Consider the following 22392-nt stretch of genomic DNA (forward strand, 5'->3'; position numbering starts at 1 on the left):
TGGAGGGTCCCGCTTGGGATTAATATGGATTAGTGAGCCTCTTAATAAAATTGCTCGTTTGACGAGGTCTCAGTTTGAGAATAAGTCCTTCTAGCAATCCACATTTTTTTAAACAAATAAACGAGTCCAACCATCCTTCGCGAATGCCGAAAGCCCGTTTCGGGCCGGTGGCGACAGATGGCGACTCCACTGGGGAAGCCTCGAGAGTCAGTCCCATTTAGTGACAGATTATTTTTAACAAATAATAGTTAAAATTACTTTATTACCCCTCACTTGTATGATAACATGTTTATCTATTTGGCTTTAATAACTGTTGTATTTTTAAATTTACGCAATTGTTTGAAATAAAAACTGTACACAAACCTTTGCACACAACAGTTCCCTCTATACCCGGGGGCATGAGTGATTAACCATAGGGAGTGGATGTTAGTACGGCCGGTTGTCGAATGGGTCTATAGGTGCCCGTAGACTGTTGTCGGAAAACATCACTCAAGGTGATAACCATGAACTTGAGTCCGACGGTGCGTTGGAACTTTCCATCGACCTACGACGAGAGGAATTGGGTCCCTATAATGGGGGCACCTTGGGGGCCTTGGACTGGTGAGAACAGTTAGAACTTACCTTGAATATGCACCATTTCTGCAGGAGACCCCTACCTCGTGATTCGCTCGTGACTGTTCGTGGATGAGTGAATTGTTTGTGTAAATGTTTACGTGCAATTGTTTGTGCATTAATAAATAACCTCGTGATAAGGTCTAAAAATAATCCCCATGCATAAAAAACCATGACATGAGAGGAAAGACCATGTGTGAAAATATAATAAAAGTGAGAAGCATGTACATCATTACCATTAAGACATCATGCATCCTCATAAAAACATACATTTTAGGATCACCAATACCTCTTGACATGAGTGAAAGAGACCCATGACTATAGAGATTCTCCGTTGGGGAGAAATCATAGACAAAGAAGGGTGGTAAACTTCCGTCTTAAAAAGGCAGCGCCTTAAAGATGGAGGTTTATCAAGCTCATGTTAAAGAGTGTATTCATTCCGTAAAATAAACTAACTAAACATTCATTTTAGAAAGTGGCTGGTCATCTCTCTGTCCTTACGCGCGCACAGAAAATCAAGAAAATGGAAGCATTGGAAGAGCAAAACAAAAAGCTCACAACCGAGCTTTCACAGCTTAAAGAGCAAATGGCGCAAATGATGGAACTCATGCGTCACCACAACGTCCATGGATCTCATCACAGTGAGCATGGGTCCCATCATGAGGAAGAGGAGGAAGAGCATGAAAAAGATCCTCCAAACGCCGTACCCCTTGGGGCAGGAATTATAATAAAAGAGCCCGAGGTATCAAAGGAACAATTCCATGCCCTCGAGGATCGGCTAAGGGCTATGGAGGGGCACGACTTTGACATTAAGGATGCCGCCGACATGTGTTTAGTGAGGGACATTCAATTCCCTCCTAAATTTAAAGTGCCAGATTTCCCAAAGTACGTGGGATCGACTTGCCCTAAAAGTCATCTCACCATGTACTGTCGCAAGATGGCTGCATATGCCACAAATGAAAAGCTCTTGATCCACTGCTTTCAAGAGAGCTTAGCTGAAACTGCACTCAACTGGTATATGCAGCTAGATGGAAATCTAGTACACACATGGAGGCAGTTGGCCGACGCCTTCCTCAAGCGCTACAAATACAACATTGACCTAACACCCGATAGGTCTGATCTTCAAGCCTTGAGTAAAAAGAACGATGAATCCTTCAAGGCGTACGCCCAACGTTGGAGGGAGTTGGCGGCACAGATAGAGCCCCCGCTGTCGGATAAGGAGACGGTGTCCTTATTCATCAACTCGTTGACTGGTCCCTATTACGATAAAATGATAGGGAACACAACGACACTCTTCTCGGACATCATCACCATTGGAGAAAGGGTGGAACAAGGACTTAAAAGTGGGAAGCTGGCTAAGCCTTCCCAATCATATGAAGCTAAGAAGGCCTTCGGGAAGAAGAAAGAAGGAGGAGTCAACGCTGTAACCATTGCTCCGTCTTCTTCCGCTTCGAAGTCAGGAAAATCGCAATACAACTCTGTGAAGAAGTTTGACAAACTTCCGACCACTTATAGCGATCTCCTGCCGAAGCTAGTGGAGGCACGCCTTATAGCTTACATTCCACCAAAGAAGGTGAATCCACCCTACCCCGATTGGTACAATCCACAAGACAAATGTCTATACCACTCGGGGGCACAGGGGCATTCAACGGAGAACTGCCGAGCTCTCAAGTATAAGGTCCAAGACCTTATCGACGCTGGGTGGGTCACTTTCGATTCGACGGCGCCCGACGTGAGCAAGAATCCTCTACCGCAGCAGGAGTAGAGAGAAGGGCAAGCCATGATAGGGCCCCTCCACATTTTTTTCTTTTAAGGACTCATGATCAATACCCGAGATCATGAGGACCTTTTCATGTAAATAAAGGGTTTTGTACAGTTTTACACTCATATATCAATAAAAAGGCATTTTTCACGCATTATTCTCTCATTTTGTTCTATTCTCTCTCTCTCATTAATAAACTCTAAACCTAAACAGAACCAATAAATAATTATGTCTGTGATTGCTCGCTCTGACCGGGATCTGAAAGCCGAGGGTGAATGGGTTGAGTTGGACAGTGATGAGGAGACCATCTCTCCGGATCTGCAAAGACTGCTAGATCAAGAAGCTCGTCTACTCCAACCGAATCAAGAAGAATTGGAGACCGTGAATTTGGGGCAGGGTCAAGAATTGAAAGAGGTCAATATTGGGACCTGTATCAGTGATGGAATAAAAACGCAATTGATTCAATTGTTGAGGGAATACAAGGACGTATTTGCATGGTCGTACCACGATATGCCCGGTTTGGACTCCAACATCGTTGAACACAAGTTGCCCTTAAAAGAGGGGTTTCGACCCATTAAGCAAAAGCTTCGACGAATCAAGCCCGAATGGTCCTTAAAGATTAAGGAGGAGGTAGAAAAACAATTGGACGCGGGATTCTTGGTTGTATCCCAGTATCCCGAATGGCTGGCTAACATTGTGCCGGTCGTCAAAAAGAATGGGAAGGTTAGAGTGTGTGTTGATTATAGGGATTTGAATCGTGCCAGTCCAAAGGACGATTTTCCCTTACCCCACATCGATACACTTGTGGATCACACCGCCACAAACACGCTCTATTCCTTTATGGATGGATACTCGGGATATAATCAAATCAAGATGAATATAGAAGACCGCGAGAAAACTTCTTTCATTACACCCTGGGGAACTTTCTGCTACAGGGTGATGCCTTTTGGACTTAAAAATGCGGGTGCCACCTACCAACGAGCGATGGTGACACTATTCCACGATATGATCCACAAAGAAATTGAAGTATACGTGGATGACATGATCGCAAAGTCAAAAGACGAGATGGACCACATCCAATATTTGAGAAAATTATTCAATCGGCTTCGTAAGTATCAGCTTAAGCTAAACCCGGCTAAGTGTACTTTCGGAGTTCGGTCGGGTAAGCTTCTCGGGTTCATCGTCAGTGAAAAAGGCATAGAGGTGGACCCCGATAAAGTAAAGGCAATAATGGAAATGCCTCCTCCTAAAACTGAGAAAGAAATTAGAGGATTCCTCGGCAGGGTGAACTACGTCGCAAGGTTCATCGCACAGTTGACTGACACGTGCAAACCAATATTCAAGCTGTTGCGCAAGAATCATTCCGAAACTTGGGATGAGAATTGTCAACGAGCTTTTGACAAGGTCAAACAGTGCTTGGCCAATCCACCAGTATTGGTGCCACCTGTCGAGGGAAGGCCATTAATCCTCTATCTGACAGTACTTGATGAGTCCATGGGAGCCGTGCTAGGGCAACAGGACGAAACTGGAAAGAAAGAACAAGCCATCTACTACCTGAGCAAAAAGTTCCTTGATTATGAAACCCGCTACACGCCATTAGAAAAGACTTGCTGTGCGTTAGCGTGGGCAACACAAAGGCTCAGGCAGTACATGATAAGGCATACTACTTGGTTGATCTCCAAAATGGACCCAATTAAGTACGTGTTCGACAAACCGATAATCACTGGGAAGATTGCCCGATGGCAAGTGCAATTATCAGAATTTGACATCATACATGTCACACAAAAGGCCATCAAGGGTAGTACCCTAGCTGATTACCTAGCACACGGGCCGACCAATGATTACCAATCCCTTCAGGATGATTTCCCCGACGAACATATAATGCATCTACAACATGAAGAGCTTAAAGATGATGCATGGACCATGTACTTTGATGGAGCCTCCAACATGCTTGGACAGGGGATTGGAACAGTACTAATCTCCCCACAAGGAAAGCATATCCCCCTAACGGCAAGACTCAACTTCGACTGTACAAATAACATGGCCGAATACGAGGCTTGCGCGTTAGGAATCCAAGCAGCGATCAACAATGGTATCCTAAAGCTCAAAGTATTTGGAGATTCGGCTTTAGTCATTCACCAACTGCGAGGTGAATGGGAAGTCCGAAACCCCAAGCTGATACCATATGTTGAGCATATCAAAGACCTGATACAATTCTTTCAAATTATCGCCTTTGAATATATCCCAAGGGAGGAAAATCAGTTCGCTGACGCCCTTGCCACACTATCATCGATGTTCGCCTTGGATAAGGAGCATGAAATGCCCATCATCAATATCCGGCGGCACGATAAGCAAGCGTTCTGCCTACTGATAGATGAAGCTGTTGACGATCATCCATGGTTCCATGACATCAAACAATACCTGTCAAAAGGGGAATATCCTGATATGGCCAGCGATAATGATAAAAAGCATATCCGAAGAAGGGCCATGGGATTTCTGTTGATCGGAGAAACCCTCTACAAAAAGAATTATGACTCGGTCTTGTTGAGGTGCATAGACCAAGTCGAAGCTCAAAATGTAATCAAAGAAATACATGAGGGGGTTTTCGGTACCCATATTCCCGGGCCTGCAATGGCTAAGAAAATCCTTAGAGCAGGATATTATTGGTCGACCATTGAAAGGGATTGTTACCAATACGTCCGGAAATGCCACAAGTGTCAAGCATATGCCGACAACATTCATGTCCCACCAACGCCACTCAATGTTTTGGCTTCACCATGGCCATTCGCAATGTGGGGCATGGATGTTATTGGACCCATCGAGCCAAAAGCATCCAATGGACATAGGTTCATCCTTGTGGCCATTGACTATTTCACTAAATGGGTAGAAGCGGCATCGTATGCTCATGTGACCCGAAAGGTGGTAACATCCTTCATAAGGAAGAACATCATATGCAGATACGGTATTCCCGATAAGATCATCACTGATAATGGATCCAATTTGAACAATAAGATGGTGGAAGAATTGTGCAAAGAGTTCAAAATTCAGCACCATAACTCTTCCCCATATCGACCAAAGATGAATGGGGCAGTCGAGGCAGCCAATAAGAATATCAAGAAGATAGTACAAAAGATGGTTGTCTCATTCAAAGACTGGCATGAGATGCTACCCTTCGCTCTCCATGGTTATAGGACTTCAGTACGTACATCCACAGGAGCTACTCCATTCTCCCTTGTTTATGGAATGGAGGCAGTTCTGCCGGTTGAAGTCGAGATACCTTCTCTGAGAGTAATCATGGAAGCAAAACTTTCCGAGGCAGAATGGGTTCAAAGTCGATACAACCAATTGAACCTTATCGAAGAAAAACGACTGAACGCTATATGCCATGGTCAAGCCTACCAAAGGAAGATCAAAAAGGCTTTTGACAAGAAAGTCCATCCTCGAATCTACCATGAGGGAGAGCTGGTGATGAAGAAATTGCTACCAGCTCAAAAGGACAAAATCGGAAAGTGGGCCCCAAATTACGAAGGACCATATGTGGTGAAGCGAGCCTTCTCCGGAGGAGCATTGATTCTCACAGACATGGATGGAGAAGAACTTCGATACCCAGTCAATGCTGATGTGGTAAAGAAGTATTATGCTTGAAGACGTTGCTTGCATCAGCCCGTTAGGATGAAAACCCAAAAAGGGCATCCTAGGCAAAAGTTAGGGCAAAACAAAAAGCCCGCCAGTACAAGGGTACTAGGCAAAACAAAGGCAAAATTATCCCCGCTAGGACACGTCCTAGGCAAAAATTAGGGGCAAAAGAATAAGATGCAAAAAGTAAAGCAAGCAACGATCACTTGAACCGAAAACCGAAAGGCGGTTCAAGTGATAATCTTCTAGAAGCAAGCGTCTTGCAGTATCTACACTCCCGACTCAGGCATCTCACCCAAAACGATTAGGGGAACGAGAAGAGCGACAATTACAGATATAATTGTTTAAGCCAAAAATGTATAGCCTACCTTGGCCAGCCTTTCTTCAGAAATTCCTTTTGTAAATCTTTCTGTATAAACATTTATGAATAAAATATCCATTTGTTTCTTTTCTCTCTTGACCATGTGATTATGCCTTTGAGTTGGTTTTTCATAAAATTGTACGAAATCCCATTAATAATCGGTCAATAAAAGAAAATTGGAGGGGTTCCTGTAAAATCCATAATCCCCTGTATAAAGGCTCACAAAAATACTCCCTCGCGTCAATGACAGAAAGTCCTCCAAGAAGAAGAGGATAGGGAGAGCCACTCACTTTTCTAAATGAACAAAAATAAAAATTGTATTGCATTTGTGCATCATACACACACTAGTTGCACATTCAAAGACCTTATCATGAGGCAACTACATAAAATAGAAAAAATAGAAAATTGCTTGTGTATGACAGCAGTAAGCAAAATACAAAGATTCAGAAAATCAACAGCATCTCAGAATAACTGAGCCTGGAGAGGCTCGCCGAAATAATACTCTCAGAATAATTGAGCCTGGAGAGGCTTGCCGAAAGAATACTCTCAAAATAACTGAGCCTGGAGAGGCTCGCCGAAATAATACTCTCTCATAATTTCTTTAGCACTTTTAATTTCTGTGCAGCAAAAGCCAAAAAATAAAAAAGGCAAGGATACAGAAAATCCAACAATCAGTTTGCACAGAATAACTGAGCCTGGAGAGGCTTGCCGAAACAATACTCCTCATCCCTCACATCAAAGAATAATTGAGCCTGGAGAGGCTTGCCGAAACAATACTCCTCATCCCCCACATCTCAGAATAATTGAGCCTGGAGAGGCTCGCAGAAATAATACTCCCCAGAGAAACCTCAACTCACGCTCTTGGACTCAAAATCCCCGGCAAGAGCTATCAAAGCAAGATCGACGACATTCCCAATGGAAGCACGATCACCCAAGCAGAATATCCAAGTCAAAGGACTTAAACTTCCTCAGTGAAGATAGCTCTCCAACTCAAGTGTCGAGTGAGGCTAAGCCTGTAGAGGCTTCCTAAATAATACTCTGGGATACATAAGATCCCCAAATCCCCAGTCGCCTACTCAAGAGGCATCCCTGCAGAAGGAGAAGAAAATAAAAATCAATAATCATTCCCCAAGTGGAATCTGGCTCAGCCAATCATTGAACGTCAAGCTGATACGCCTAACAGAAGAGGCTAATCAAAATCAACGACAAAATCCCCCAGTGGATAACAGCCTACACAGAGGCAGCAAAATCAAAAAACCAAAAGAGACACTCGAACAAGGATAACCGGGATACTCCACCAACGTCGAAAGGACGTCAGCCAATCATAAGGCACCGCTCACATCAGAAAGAGCATCTTTGTGTCTGCACCCAAAGGAATCAGAAATTCCCCAGTGGGAACCAACTACGCAATGAAAAGTTGGGACACAAGAACCTATGAGTAATTGCACATCCCCTAGACGGATCCCTGCGTTATCCAGCCCTTAGTGGCACAAAATCAAAAAACAACCGTCGAAGCAGCATCGTGGACTGTGGAGACAAAATCATCACGAATCCCTGGAAAGGAGATATTCACGCTACCCCGTCGTCACAAACACGGAGGTATGCAGCTTCCGGCTCGGACAATGAGCGAAGCTATCTCTGGAAAAAGGGTACTCACCGCCTACCGTTGTCATAAAGGTACTTAGCTTCCGGCTCAAACAAAGAGTGAAGCTAAGCCTGGAGAGACGGTACTTACAGCTTCCAGCTTGGGCAACAAGCAAAGCAAGGCCTGGAGAGGCAAAACTCATACTGCTCACCGTCGTCACAAAGGTGCTTGGTTTCCGGCTCGAACAAAGAGCGAGACTAAGCCTGGAGAGGCGAAACTCACACCGCTCACCGTCGTCACAAAGGTACTTAGCTTCCGGCTCGAACAAAGAGTGAAGCTAAGCCTGGAGAGGCGGGTACTCAACCATCAGCGTCATCAGAGGCGCGTTGATGTCCAACTTCCGGCTCGGGCGTCGAGTGAAGTTGGCCTTGGAGGAGGTAAACTCAGCTACCGAGGATGTCAGAAGCGCCGAAGTATGCACCCACCTGGAGAGGCTACTCAACATTTTCCCACCGGAAGACGCTACAAGTCAGAAGGTCGGCACAATACCCGGACAATTGGGTCAACTCCTTTACTTGTCAGCCGGTATACCAAAAGGCCGTCCGACTAAGTAAAGGGGGGGCAGCTGTAGACCCCTAAAATTGTCCGGGTCGGAAATAAAGCTTGAAGACTCTCGAAGACTGAAGGATAATCAGCCAGAAGGACCCCTCGAAGGCCCTAGGAGGGTTCTCTGTAGGTCCAGAGGTCTTAGAATAGCTCAAAATAAAGAAGTGGAGGGAAAAAGCCCAATACGGCCGTACTGAACTCAATACGGCCGTATTGAAGCTTCAATACGGCCATACTGAAGTCAGTACGACCATATTGACACTTCAATACGACCGCGGCGAACTCAATACGGGCGTATTGAAGTTTCTGAACTTCAATACGACCGTATTGAATTTCAATACGACCGTATTGAAGTTCAAAAATTTCAATACGGCCGTATTGCCCCTGTAGGCCGTATTGCGCCTATTCCCTATAAATATGACGTCAATTGGACGTCATTCCACACTTTTCAACATAGTTTGAACCCTCTCCTTGAGTATTCTGGGGTTTTTGAGCAGTGTTCTGCCCTAGAAATCACTCGGAGAGTTGATCCGACGAAGTTCTTGAGCCCCGAGCCATTTTGCTTGAGGATCGAACCTAGTCGAGGGGAAATCTTTTTGATTCCCTTAGTTAAAATTTTGTTCTAGGAGAGCGAGGAGCGGGCTTGTAGAGCGTGGGAACGCCAAAACGCTTCCGAGTTCATTTTTTATAAAAAAGCACGCTTCAAGAGGTTTCCCTTCAATCCTTCCTTTTACTGCTTTCTGTGTGCATATTTAAACTATCATCATGTAGATAGTCAATTCATGATTGTTTAGAATAAATAGGGGTAACTTAGTAATTTTATACTGTTCTTTTAAAAATAATCTGTCATAGGGAACCCGAAAGGGGCGCTGTGGGGTGCTAACACCTTCCCCACGCGTAACCGACTCCCTTACCCAACTCTGGTTGTAGTGGCCAAAGTTGATTTTTAAATCAATTGCCTTATCCCTTTTTCCAATGTTTTGAGTAAAACATTGGTGGCGACTCCACGAACCCTCCTTTTATGAAAACCACTAATCCATGGAGGGTCCCGCTTGGGATTAATATGGATTAGTGAGCCTCTTAATAAAATTGCTCGTTTGACGAGGTCTCAGTTTGAGAATAAGTCCTTCTAGCAATCCACATTTTTTTAAACAAATAAACGAGTCCAACCATCCTTCGCGAATGCCGAAAGCCCGTTTCGGGCCGGTGGCGACAATGCATTCTTATCAAAGATCATGGAGGGATCTAGGTTTACATTTCATACATCCCTCCTAGTAAATCATTAATAAACATTAATAAAAAGAAAGAATTAATCGATGCGTATGTTCAAAGAATGGATCGCACGCCGTTCGTTATCAAGTGTAAGCCAACAACCGTGCCAAGCGAACACACGTCAACTCCGTTGTTGGTAATCAAGACGAACAAAGGGGAAGGTCCAACACCGTTAAGGATCACTACTCCAAGACCTTTTCCCTACAAATCAAATAAGGCTGTGCCATGGATATACGACATCCATTCTTCTGCCGACAGCGATATCTCTAACATCGCTGGACTTGGGGGCATGACTAGGAGTGGCAGGATCTACACTCCCGATGATCTTCATGATAAAGCTCCCAAGAATAAAGAAAAGGAAAAAGAAAAAGAAAAAAACCGAGGAAAATAAAGAATCCGAGGAGGAGACTGATGAGCTATTAAAATATATCCGACAGAGCGAGTACTCCATCATGGATCAACTTCATAAGACGCCAGCAAAAATTACTCTGTTGTCGTTGATCCTATGCTCCGAACCGCATCGACAAGCTCTGTTGAAAGTCTTGAACGAGGCATATGTGTCGTATACCATCTCCCAAGACAAGTTTGAGGGGATTGTTAGTCACATCACGGCTAATGATCACCTCACTTTCACCGATGAAGAGATCCCTGCCGAGGGACCAAATCACAACAAGCCCTTGCACATCTCTGTAAAGTGCAAGGAGTATCACATCGTAAAAGTCTTGGTGGATAATGGATCTTCCTTGAATGTGATGCCTAAAAGAACTTTTGATCAAGTGGCAATCAAGGGAGTCCAAATGCGCCCGAGCAACATGATCGTTCGAGCCTTCGATGGTTCTAAAAGAGAAGTGGTGGGAGAGATCAATCTTCCAATCCAAATTGGACCCACTATCTTTAATGTCGAATTCCAAGTGATGGACATTACTCCCGCATACAGCTGTCTCCTCGGCCGACCTTGGATTCATGATGCGAAAGCTGTTCCTTCTACGCTCCACCAGAAAGTCAAGTTCATAGTGGGTGACAAACTGGTGACCGTACAAGCTGAAGATGACATACTCATCAGCAAGCCATCCACCATACCTTATGTGGATGCAACGGAGGAAGCTTTAGAAACCGCCTTCCAAGCATTGGAAATTGCCAATGTTGAGACGTTTCCCCGAGAAATGAAGAAGGTAGCCCATATGCTCACTAAGCACGGATACTTGCCTAGACAAAGACTTGGCAAGGATTCCCAAGAAATTCCCGAGCTACCCATCGTTAAGGAGAACTCGGGGAAACAAGGGTTAGGATACAACCCCGTTAAAGATCAAAGAACGAAGAGGAATCAAGATCCTTCTCGACGTTCTTTAAGCCAGATCTTTAGGAAGGCTAGTTCACAAATATCAAGGCCGGCTGTCGTCATCAAGTGTTTTTCTTCTTCCGATAGGGATGTATAAACTCGATGACTGTTAGAGATTACTCCTCGGGGACAGCCCGACCCCCGAGCCTCGATAGGGCACATGTTTCCACTATGATTATAATAAAATCATTCTTTATTATTTCTTATTGCTTCTTTTCTTGCTTGCAATAAATCTCTAGACCACATTATTTTTAACCCTGTTTGAATAAGCATAAGTGAGGTTAAAATCGTCTTAATAATCAATAAACCCACATCATTTTGTGTGGAAGTGTGCACGACAACTTGGAGCACCTTTCCTTGGCCTCAATAAGTGCCGTCATGGATAAAAAGAAATCCATTCAGGACAAAAATCCTAAAAATAAAAGAAGCTCGGCAGGAAACCCAAAAAAGGGGACTGCGCAAAAATAAGAGCAAAAGACCCGCTAGGAATCCCACAAAAGGGTGACCTGGGCAAAAAAATTAGGGTTACAAAATAATGAACAAAAACAAAAGCCCGCTAAAACTCCACAAATGGGTGTTTTAGGCAAAAGTTAGGGCAATCGAAAAACAGAATAAATCCATGATGGTACCACCAACTGAATTCAACAAAGGGGCTCAAGAAAAGCTATCCAAGTTGTCAAATCACAAATGTTAATAACCAAGACGTGCTTAACTTCATAAGTGTTTAATCAAACAAGCCTAAACACATAAGCCTACCTTGGTCAGCCATTCTTACAAAAACCATTTTTTAAAATGAAAATAAAAACCCCTCTAAAACACAAACTTTCGAAAAATATATACCTTTCCTTTCTTTTCTCTCTTGTCCCAAACGATTTTAAGATAATCTAGTGGAAACATGGAGATATAGTGGTCAATAGGAGGGTTGACATGTCTTCTAAAGGAAGGGAAAAATCACTGGGTTGATGACACCCATCTCAATATAACATGCATCATTCCTCGGTTACAGAAATCGGCAGCGCACAGCCCGTCTAGAGGAATGGCAAAAATCCAAACAGAGAAACGCATCGGTTAATTCTTTTGAAAAGTGAATCAAATAGAATTAGGTGCATCATACTGCATACATGCATACAGATGATAGGTGTAACGGAAGATCACTTATTCTCTGTTTATTGAAAAAAAACAAAAAATATAAACTTCAGAAAAACAATACGCCCGTATCATGTTCAGTACGCCCGTACCAAAATTAGGGTTATGAACAAATTTTCAATTCAATACGGGCATACTGAAATGAATAACGGCTGTATTGGCAATAACAGAAATCCTCCCTCACGTCGATGACAAAATTCCTCCAAGAAGAAGAGGATAGGGGGAGCCATTCATTTTTTCTAAAAAACAACAAAACATTAAATAATAAAACTTGCATTTGTGCATCACGCACATTAATTGCACATTCAAAGACCTCATCATGAGGCAGTCGCATAAAATAGAAAAAATAGGAAAAATTGCTTGTGTATGACAGCAGCAAACAAAATGAAGAAATTCAGAAAATCAACAGCATCATACAGAATAATTGAGCCTGGAGAGGCTCGCCGAAATAATACTCTCAGAATAATTGAGCCTGGAGAGGCTCGCCGAAATAATACTCTCTCAGAATAATTGAGCCTGGAGAGGCTCGCCGAAATAATACTCTCTCAGAATAATTGAGCCTGGAGAGTCTCGCCAAAATAATACTCCTCAGAGACATTTCTGTACAGAAAAAGCCAAAACCAACAAAAAGGCAAAAATACAGAAAAAGCCAAAATCAACAAAAAAATACAGAAAAAGCCAAAACCAACAAAAAAGGCAAAAACACAGAAAAAGCCAAAATCAAAAGGCAAAAACACAGAAAAAGCCAAAATCAACAAAAAGGCAAAATACAGAAAATCCAACAAATTATACAGAATAATTGAGCCTGGAGAGGCTTGCCGAAATAATACTCCCACAGAATAATTGAGCCTGGAGAGGCTCGCCGAAATAATACTCTCAGAATAATTGAGCCTGGAGAGGCTTGCTGAAATAATACTCTCTCAGAATAATTGAGCCTAGAGAGGCTTGCCGAAACAATATTCCCTTTTAAAATAATTGAGCCTGGAGAGGCTTGCAATAATACTCCCCAACTGTACAGAATAAATGAGCCTGGAGAGGCTCGCCGAAATAATACTCCCCAGAGATATCTCAGCTTCCACTCACGGGCCAAATTCCCCAGTGAAAGCTATCAAAGCGAGATCAGCAAAATTCCCCAACGGAAGCATGATCCAAACAAAATATTCAAGTCAAAGGACTTAGACTTCCTCAGTGGAAGATAGCTTTCCAACTCAAACGAAGAGTGAAGCTAAGCCTGAAGAGGCTTTCTAAATAATACTCTGGGATACATAAGAACTTCAAATCCCCAGTCGCCTACACAAGAGGCACACCTTCAAAAAAGGAAAATCAAAAATCCAAAAGATCAATAATCATTCCCCAAGTGGAATCCGGCTCTCAGCCAATCATTGAACGTCAAGCTGATACGCCTAACAGAAGAGGCCAATTACAACCAATGACAAAATCCCCTAGTGGATAACAGCCTACACAGAGGCAACAAAATCCAAAAATCAAAAAGAGTTACCCGAATAAGGATAACCGGGATACTCCACCAACGTCAAAGGACGTCAGCCAAACATAAGGCATCGCTCAATTCAAGAAGAGCATCTGTGTCTACACCCCAAGGAAACAGAAATTCCCCATGGGTACCAACTAAGCAATGCAAGTTGGGGCACAAAAACCTATGAATGACTGCACATCCCCTAGACGGATCCCTGCGTTATCCAGCCCTCAGTGGCACCAAAATCAAAATCAAACCGTCGAAGCAGCATCGTGGACTGTGGAGACAAAATCATCTCAAAGCCTGGAGAGGCAATACTCAGCTACCCAGTTGTCGAGAGCACCGAGGTATGCACAAGCCTGGAGAGGCGGTACTCAGCTACCTAGTTGTCGAGAGCACCGAGGTATGCACAAGCCTGGAGAGGCAATACTTAGCTACCTAGTTGTCGAGAGCACCGAGGTATGCACAAGCCTGGAGAGGCGGTACTCAGCTACCCAGTTGTCGAGAGCACCGAGGTATGCACAAGCCTGGAGAGGCAATACTTAGCTACCCAGTTGTCGAGAGCACCGAGGTATGCAAAGCCTGGAGAGGCAATACTCAGCTACCCAGTTGTCGAGAGCACCGAGGTATGCACAAGCCTGGAGAGGCGGTACTCAGCTACCCAGTTGTCGAGAGCACCGAGGTATGCACAAGCCTGAGAGGCAATACTTAGCTACCCAGTTGTCGAGAGCACCGAGGTATGCAAAGCCTGGAGAGGCGGTACTCAGCTACCCAGTTGTCGAGAGCACCGAGGTATGCACAAGCCTGGAGAGGCGGTACTCAGCTACCCAGTTGTCGAGAGCACCGAGGTATGCACAAGCCTGAGAGGCAATACTTAGCTACCCAGTTGTCGAGAGCACCGAGGTATGCAAAGCCTGGAGAGGCAATACTCAGCTACCCAGTTGTCGAGAGCACCGAGGTATGCACAAGCCTGGAGAGGCGGTACTCAGCTACCCAGTTGTCGAGAGCACCGAGGTATGCACAAGCCTGAGAGGCAATACTCAGCTACCCAGTTGTCGAGAGCACCGAGGTATGCACAAGCCTGGAGAGGCAATACTCAGCTACCCAGTTGTCGAGAGCACCGAGGTATGCACAAGCCTGGAGAGGCAATACTCAGCTACCCAGTTGTCGAGAGCACCGAGGTATGCACAAGCCTGGAGAGGCGGTACTCAGCTACCCAGTTGTCGAGAGCACCGAGGTATGCATGAGCCACTCAACAATTTTCCCACCGGAAGACACTATAAGTCAGAAGGTTGGCACATTACCCGGACAATTGGGTCAACTCCTTTACTTGTTAGCCGGTACACCAAAAGGCCGTCCGACTAAGTAAAGGGGGGGCAGCTGTAGACCCCTAAAATTGTCCGGGTCGGAAATAAAACTCGAAGACCCTCAAAGATCGAAGGAAAGTCAGCCAGAAGGACTCCTAGAAGACCATAGGATGGCTATCTGTAGGTTTAGAGGTCTTAGAGTAGCTTAAAATAAGGAAGTGGAGGGAATGAAGCCCAATACGGCCGTACTAAACTTAATACGGCCGTATTGAAGCTTCAATACGGCCGCAGTGAACTCAATACGGCGTATTGAAGTTTCTGAAACTTCAATACGGCCGTACTGAAATCAATACGGCCGTATTGAAGCTTCAATACAGCCGCAGTGAACTCAATACGGGCGTATTGAAATTTCTGAATTTCAATACGGCCGTATTGAACTCAATACGGCCGTATTGAACTCAATACGGCCGTATTGAAGTTCAAAAATTTCAATACGGCCGTATTGATTCCATAGCCCGTATTGCGCCTGTTCCCTATAAATATGGCGTCATTTTGACGTCATTGGACACTTTCACACACAGTTTTAACCCTCTTCTTGAGTATTCTGGGTTTTTTTTGAGCAGTGCTCTGCCTAGAAATCACTCGGAGAGTTGATCCGACGAAGTTTTTGAGTTCTGAGCATTTTGCTTGAGTCTCGAACTAAGTCGAAGGGAAATCCATCGGATTTCCAAGTCAAAAATTATTTTTTAGGAAGGAGTGAGCGGGCTTGTAGAGCGAGGGAACGCCAAAAAGCTTCCCAGTTTTACTTGATATATAAAAAGCACGCTTCAAGAGGTTTCTTTTCTAAAAATCCCTTCTTTTACTGCTTTCTGTGTGCATATTAAACTGTCATCATGTAGATAGTTAATTTATAATTGCTTAGAATAAATAGGGGTAATTTAGTAATTTTGCACTATTATTTTTAGAAATAATCTGTCATAGGGAACCCGAAAGGGGCGTTGTGGGGTGCTAACGCCTTCCCCACACGTAACCGACTTCCTTACCCGACTCTGGTTGTAATGGCCGAAGTCGATTTTTGAATCGATTGCCTTAAACTTCTTTTTCCAATGTTTTGAGTAAAACATTGGTGGCGACTCCATGAACCCTTCCTTTTTATGAAAACCGCTAATCCATGGAGGGTCCCGCTTGGGATTAACATGGATTGGTGAGACATTTAATAAATAAATTGGATAAGATCGACAAGGTCTCAGTTTGAGAACAAGTCGTTCTAATAATCCAATACATTTTCAAAACTAAAATAAAAGCGAGCTCGACCGTCTTCGCGACCGCCGAGGCCCGTTTGGGCCGGGTGGCGACAGACAAAAACCTGTAAAGGGTGTCTTAGGCAAAAATTAGGATAAAGCAATCAAAATCCCGATAGGATAGATCCTATGCAAAAGTTAGGGATATATATATATATATATATATATATATATATATATATATATATATATATATATATATATATATATATATATATATATATAAAAGGCAACGCCTGCTCAAGTTGAAAACTGAAAGGCAGCTTGAGTATTTCCTTTAGAAAGCAAGAATTCATAAAGGTTTCACTCCGAAGTCGAAACACCCACATTCAAGCAAGTGGCAATCTGTTCCTAATGTAGTTCAACCAATCGTCAACCATGCCTCTCTAGGGGGTAACCTCGGTTAATCTCTCTGTGTACGAATCACGAACTTGGGGCATGCCTAGGCCTCCGAGCTTTGATAAAGGGGCACATGTAAATTGGAAGTATTGTTTTAAATGCCATAACATTCTTTCATTTCTCTTCTCCCTTTAAATATTCACTCTAGGCCTCATCCATTAACCCTTAATAAACAAGATGTATTTGTGACAAAGATGTTACTCAATAATAGCATGGAAAGGATAACAAAGAAACAATCAAGAATCCAAACATGACTGGGTTTAATAAAAATAGGGCATCCCATACAAACGTTGCAAAAATGAAAGCCTGGTAGAAACCCTCTAAGGGGGGCTACGCAAAATTAGGGCAAGATCCTCTAGGGGCTCACAATCGAAAAGGGCAACCTAGGAAAAAGTAAGGATCAAAAGAAAAATGTCTGCTAGGAAACACATCCAAAGTAACCTAGGCAAAAGTTAGGACGTTAAAGCAGCGACCTAAGTTGAAAACTGAAAGGCAGCTCAGGAGGGATCATTCAATCAGAGCATAAGCCCAAGTCATCACTCCACTTTCCAAAAAGATTAAAACACAATGATAACTTCCTTGTAGTAAATACGTTTTGTTTAATAACCCTAAACACCAAAGCCCACCTTGGCCAACCATTCTTCTGAAAAACCCTTTTGGAAAAAAACATCCATTCTAACAACCCTTCTGAAAAAATACAAACATCCCCTTTCTTCTTTTCTCTAGACCCTTATGGCATTAAAAAGGTACCGAAAATATACACGGAGAATGCATAGTGAATACTCACAGAGGAAAGATCGAGATGTCCCCGAACAGAGTTAGGAGACGCTTGACTACACATCGACTAGATAATCAATGAGCCACTAAAAGCTTGGGTTCAAAGGAACACATCCTAGCAATAATAAAAAATGGCGTGGATAAAAAGGAATCTTCATCATTAACCTTAACGTGTACAAGTTAATTTCCCGACATCAAAAAAGAAAAAAGTTGAATTGCATGTTTAGGACTAAACACATGAGCATAAATTGCATCGCATGCATACTAGGTAGGGGCATATGGAAGGGCGTTACACAAAAAAAATGGAATAAATAAAAGAATCATTCTTGTCTTGCATTTTCATTGCATCCATGCTTCCATGCATTCTACTTCCTATGGGTCAAAGGAGTCATCAGCACAAGGCACTCGTAAAAGCTAAATAGTCAAGAATGAGTCGAATGGTGTCCAATGGCAACCCTAAGTGATTCTATGTGCCCACTAAGCAAAGACATATCAATAGTGGAATAGAATGGAATCAACCAAATAAGAAAATCTGTAAGCAGAAAGAGACCATCATGCCTCACTTCTCAACCAAATGAAGGATGATTCAAGAGAATGCCAAGATCAGGAATGGTTTCCTTACCAAAGCCAGGAGTGGCTTCCAAAATAATACTTATCAATAAAGATTCAGTGAATAATATCATGGGAATAGATCCCTCCACCAATGATAACAATAAAGAATAAAAAACATGAGAAAAAGGCAAGCTTCGTAAATGTTGAAAAAGCCGAAACATTTAAAAAAAAATAGCAAAAAAGGCAAGCTTCAAACATGAAAGAGCCGAAGCTAAACAAAAATGAAATTCAAAAAACTTACCACACAAAATTCCTGGAGAGGCATCACAATACTCACGTGACAGGGGCAACATTGAAATCCCTACCAGCCATCCACTTCTCTGCCCACTAACACAGGGGCACGTCGAACATCTCCTGTGCATCCACCTGGGGGTAGTCTTCCATCCCACAACACCAATAAGAAGACATCAACTACAGCACGAAAATGGTTGCTAGATCCCTAAAACTAGTACAAGAACAAAGAGGGTTACCTGACCTTAGAGTGGGCCGACTAAAGCCTTAAAATATCAGTCCAGCTTGGAGAGTCTGCGCTACGAAACTACTTCAACAACAAAGAGGGTTACCTGACCTTAGAGTGGGCCGGCTGAAGCTTTAAAATATCAGTCCAGCTTGGAAAGGCTGAGCTACGAAACTACTTCAACAACAAAGAGGGTTACCTGACCATAGAGTGGGCTGGCTGAAGCCTTACAATATCAGTCTAGCTTGGAGAGGCTGAGCTACGAAACTACTTCAACAACAAAGAGGGTTACTTGACCTTAGAGTGGGCTGGCTGAAGCCTTAAAATATCAATCCATCTTGGAGAGGCTGAGCTACGAAACTACTTCAACAACAAAGAGGGTTACCTAACCTTAGTAGTAGGCCGGCTGAAGCCTTAAAATATCAGTCCATCTTGGAGAGGCTAAGCTACGAAACTACTTCAACAACAAAGAGGGTTACCTAACCTTAGTAGTTGGTCGGATGAAGCCTTAAAATATCAGTCTAGCTTGGAGAGGCTGAGCTACGAAACTACTTCAACGAAAAAGAGGGTTATCTGACCATAGAGTGGGCCGGCTGAAGCCCTAAATATCAGTCTAGCTTGGAGAGGCTGAGCTCAGAATATACTCCCTCTTTAACAAGCTACAAATAAAGGAACACACTATCATGAAGCAAGCAGAAGTAGTAGGATGCATCGACATCAAAGCCAGAAACCTAGATGGTACAAGTTTACCATCCTTATCACCCGACGGAGCATATAAACCAACACTCAACTGCTCTTAGGGACAAGGATACAGGTAAACACCATCTACCCGAAGGAAATGGTGTGGGGGCATCTACACTATTGAAGTAAAGGAGAAGATTCAGACACAACAAGCGACATGAGGCATTCGCATGGATTTTGAAGCCTAGATGTTTCGGTTTACCATCCTTGACACCCAACAGAGTATACAACCCAAAACTCAGTTGCTCCAAGGGGCAAGGATATAGGGAACACCGTCTACCCGAAGGAAACAACGTGAAGGTATCTATTGTCAAAACAAGAGTGAAGATCTGAGTTTTCACCTCGCTGTCATAAGAGAAATAATGGAGCTTCTACTCGAAGACTGAAGATTAGGTGTACAGTTTGTCAATCTTGTTACCCAATAGAGTACGCAACTAATTCTCAACTACTCTAAAGGGTGAGGATATGATGGAATAACACTAAGGCCGAGAAGACCAAGAGGTGATATACTAAAGGAGGCAAGAGGAATGGGATAGTGAGGCCATTTTTGGACCTTAGCTCCTAAGTTTCTTTTAGCATTTATTTTATTTTCTATTTTACCCTTGTATTTTGGGGTATTTTAGTCATAGAATTTATTTTCTTGTATTTCCAATTTTACCCTTGTATTTTGGGGTGTTTAGGACTTAAAATTTATTTTCTTTTGTATTTCCCATTTTACCCTTGTATTATGGGGTGTTCTAGATGATTAGGGTTTTTAATTTTGGGCTAGGGTTTAACATTAGGAGGTGACGCATTTTTTTGGTGACCTTGGACCTATTTTTGGTGTTAGAAAGGCTTAGGCCCAAGTGGAGGGCAAAGGTTGCATGGTCTTAACATGCACCTAGATATAGCCAATCTAAACCCATAGATTCCATCCTTGGCCACCAAGTTGCATCTAGGGTTCATTTGCATTTCATTTGGAATGCATTTGCCTACTCCAAATGCAACCCTAGATGCCTCCCCTCCTATAAATACCCAACACCCCACCACTTGTAAATACTTTGGATTATATGATATTGACTGAGCATTTTATGCCTCAAAATCCCATCCTTAGTCACTAGGTTAATTCGGCTAGCCTACTTCATTCTCCACCCTTGGAGAGTGAAACCCTAGAGTGGCCTCCACCTACACCTGGAGTGAGCCAACTTTGAGCAACCATACATTTTTCCCCACCTTCACCTATTCACGCCAAAATCCATTTTCCACCTTAAACGTCCCTTTTCTAAATCCTTTGGTGAGCCTAGATCTTTGGGCAAGGAGTCTCTCTTCAAGGAGCCGAAATCATCCATGGAAGGGAGGACTCCATCAGGATACGAGCAAATACACCTATCCAAGGGAAACAACGTAGAAGCACCAAAGAGATAAAGAGAAGACCCGGACGAAATGTCTACGTCTTTACTTGCTTTTGGAAAAGCAACACATTACTATTTCAAAGGACAAGTAAAGAGTGTCGCCACCGGCCCGAAACGGGCTTTCGGCATTCGCGAAGGATGGTTGGACTCTTTTATTTGTTTAAAAATATGGATTGCTAGAATGACTTATTCTCAAACTGAGACCTCGTCAAACAAGCAATTTTATTAAAAGGCTCACCAATCCATGTTAATCCCAAGCGGGACCCTCCATGGATTAGCGGTTTTCATAAAAAGGAAGGGTTCATGGAGTCGCCACCAATGTTTTACTCAAAACATTGGAAAAAGAGATTTAAGGCAATCGATTCAAAAATCGACTTCGGCCATTACAACCAGAGTCGGGTAAGGGAGTCGGTTACGCGTGGGGAAGGTGTTAGCACCCCACAGCGCCCCTTTCGGGTTCCCTATGACAGATTATTTATTAAATAATAGCGCAAAATTACTAAATTACCCCTATTTATTCTAAGCAATTATAAATTAACTATCTACATGATGACAGTTTAAATATGTACACACAGAAAGCAGTAAAAGGAAGGTCTTAAGAAGAAACCTTTGAAGCGTGCTTTTATATTCAAGTAAAACTGGGAAGCTTTTTGGCGTTCCCTCGCTCTACAAGCCCGCTCGCTCCCTCCTAGAAAATTTTAACTATGGAAATCCGGAGGATTTCCCTTCGACTAGGTTCGAATCTCCAAGCTAAATGCTCGGAATTCCAGAACTTCGTCGAATCGACTCCCAGAGAGATTTCTAGGGCAGAACACTGCTCAAAAACCCCAGAAAACTCAAGGAGGGAGTCAAAACTGTGTGCAAAAGTGTGGAGGAACGTCCAAATGACGTCCTATATATAGGAGTGAGGCGCAATACGGCCTCTGACATCAATACGGCCCGTACCGAAATTTTGAACTACGGTACGGCCGTATTGAATTTGGTACGGCCGTACTGAAGTTCAAAAACTTCAATACGGCCGTATTGAGTTCAGTACGGCCGTATTGTAGTTCAAAATGTTCAGTACGGCCGTACTGAACCTCTAGGAGGCCGTATTGATCTTCAATCCTCCCACATTCTTATTTTAAGCTACTCTAAGACCTCTAAACCTACAGACAATCATCCTAAAGTCTTCCAGGGTCTTCTAGGAGTCCTTTTGGCTGACTTTCCTTCAGTCTTCGAGTCTTATTTCCGACCCGGACAATTTTAGGGGTCTACAGCTGCCCCCCCTTTACTTAGTCAAACGGCCTTTTTGTGTACCGGTTGATAAGTAAAGGAGTTGACCCAATTGTCCGGGGAATATGCCAACCTTCTGACTTGTAGCGTCTTCCGGTGGAAAATTGTTGAGTAGCCTCTCCAGGTTGTTGCATACCTCGGCGCTTCTGACAACCTCGGTAGCTAAGTTTACCCTCTCCAGGGTCAACTTCACTCGACGCCCGAGCTGGAAGTTGAACACCGACGTGCCTCTGACGACGCTGATGGTTGAGTACTGTCTCTCCAGACCTTGAGTACCGTCTCTCCAGACTTTGAGTATTGTCTCTCCAGACCTTGAGTACCGTCTCTCCAGACTTTGTT

Source organism: Cajanus cajan, chromosome 10 (genome assembly GCF_000230855.2).
Source record: "Cajanus cajan strain Asha chromosome 10, NIPB_CcT2T_4, whole genome shotgun sequence".
Lineage (NCBI taxonomy): Eukaryota > Viridiplantae > Streptophyta > Magnoliopsida > Fabales > Fabaceae > Cajanus > Cajanus cajan.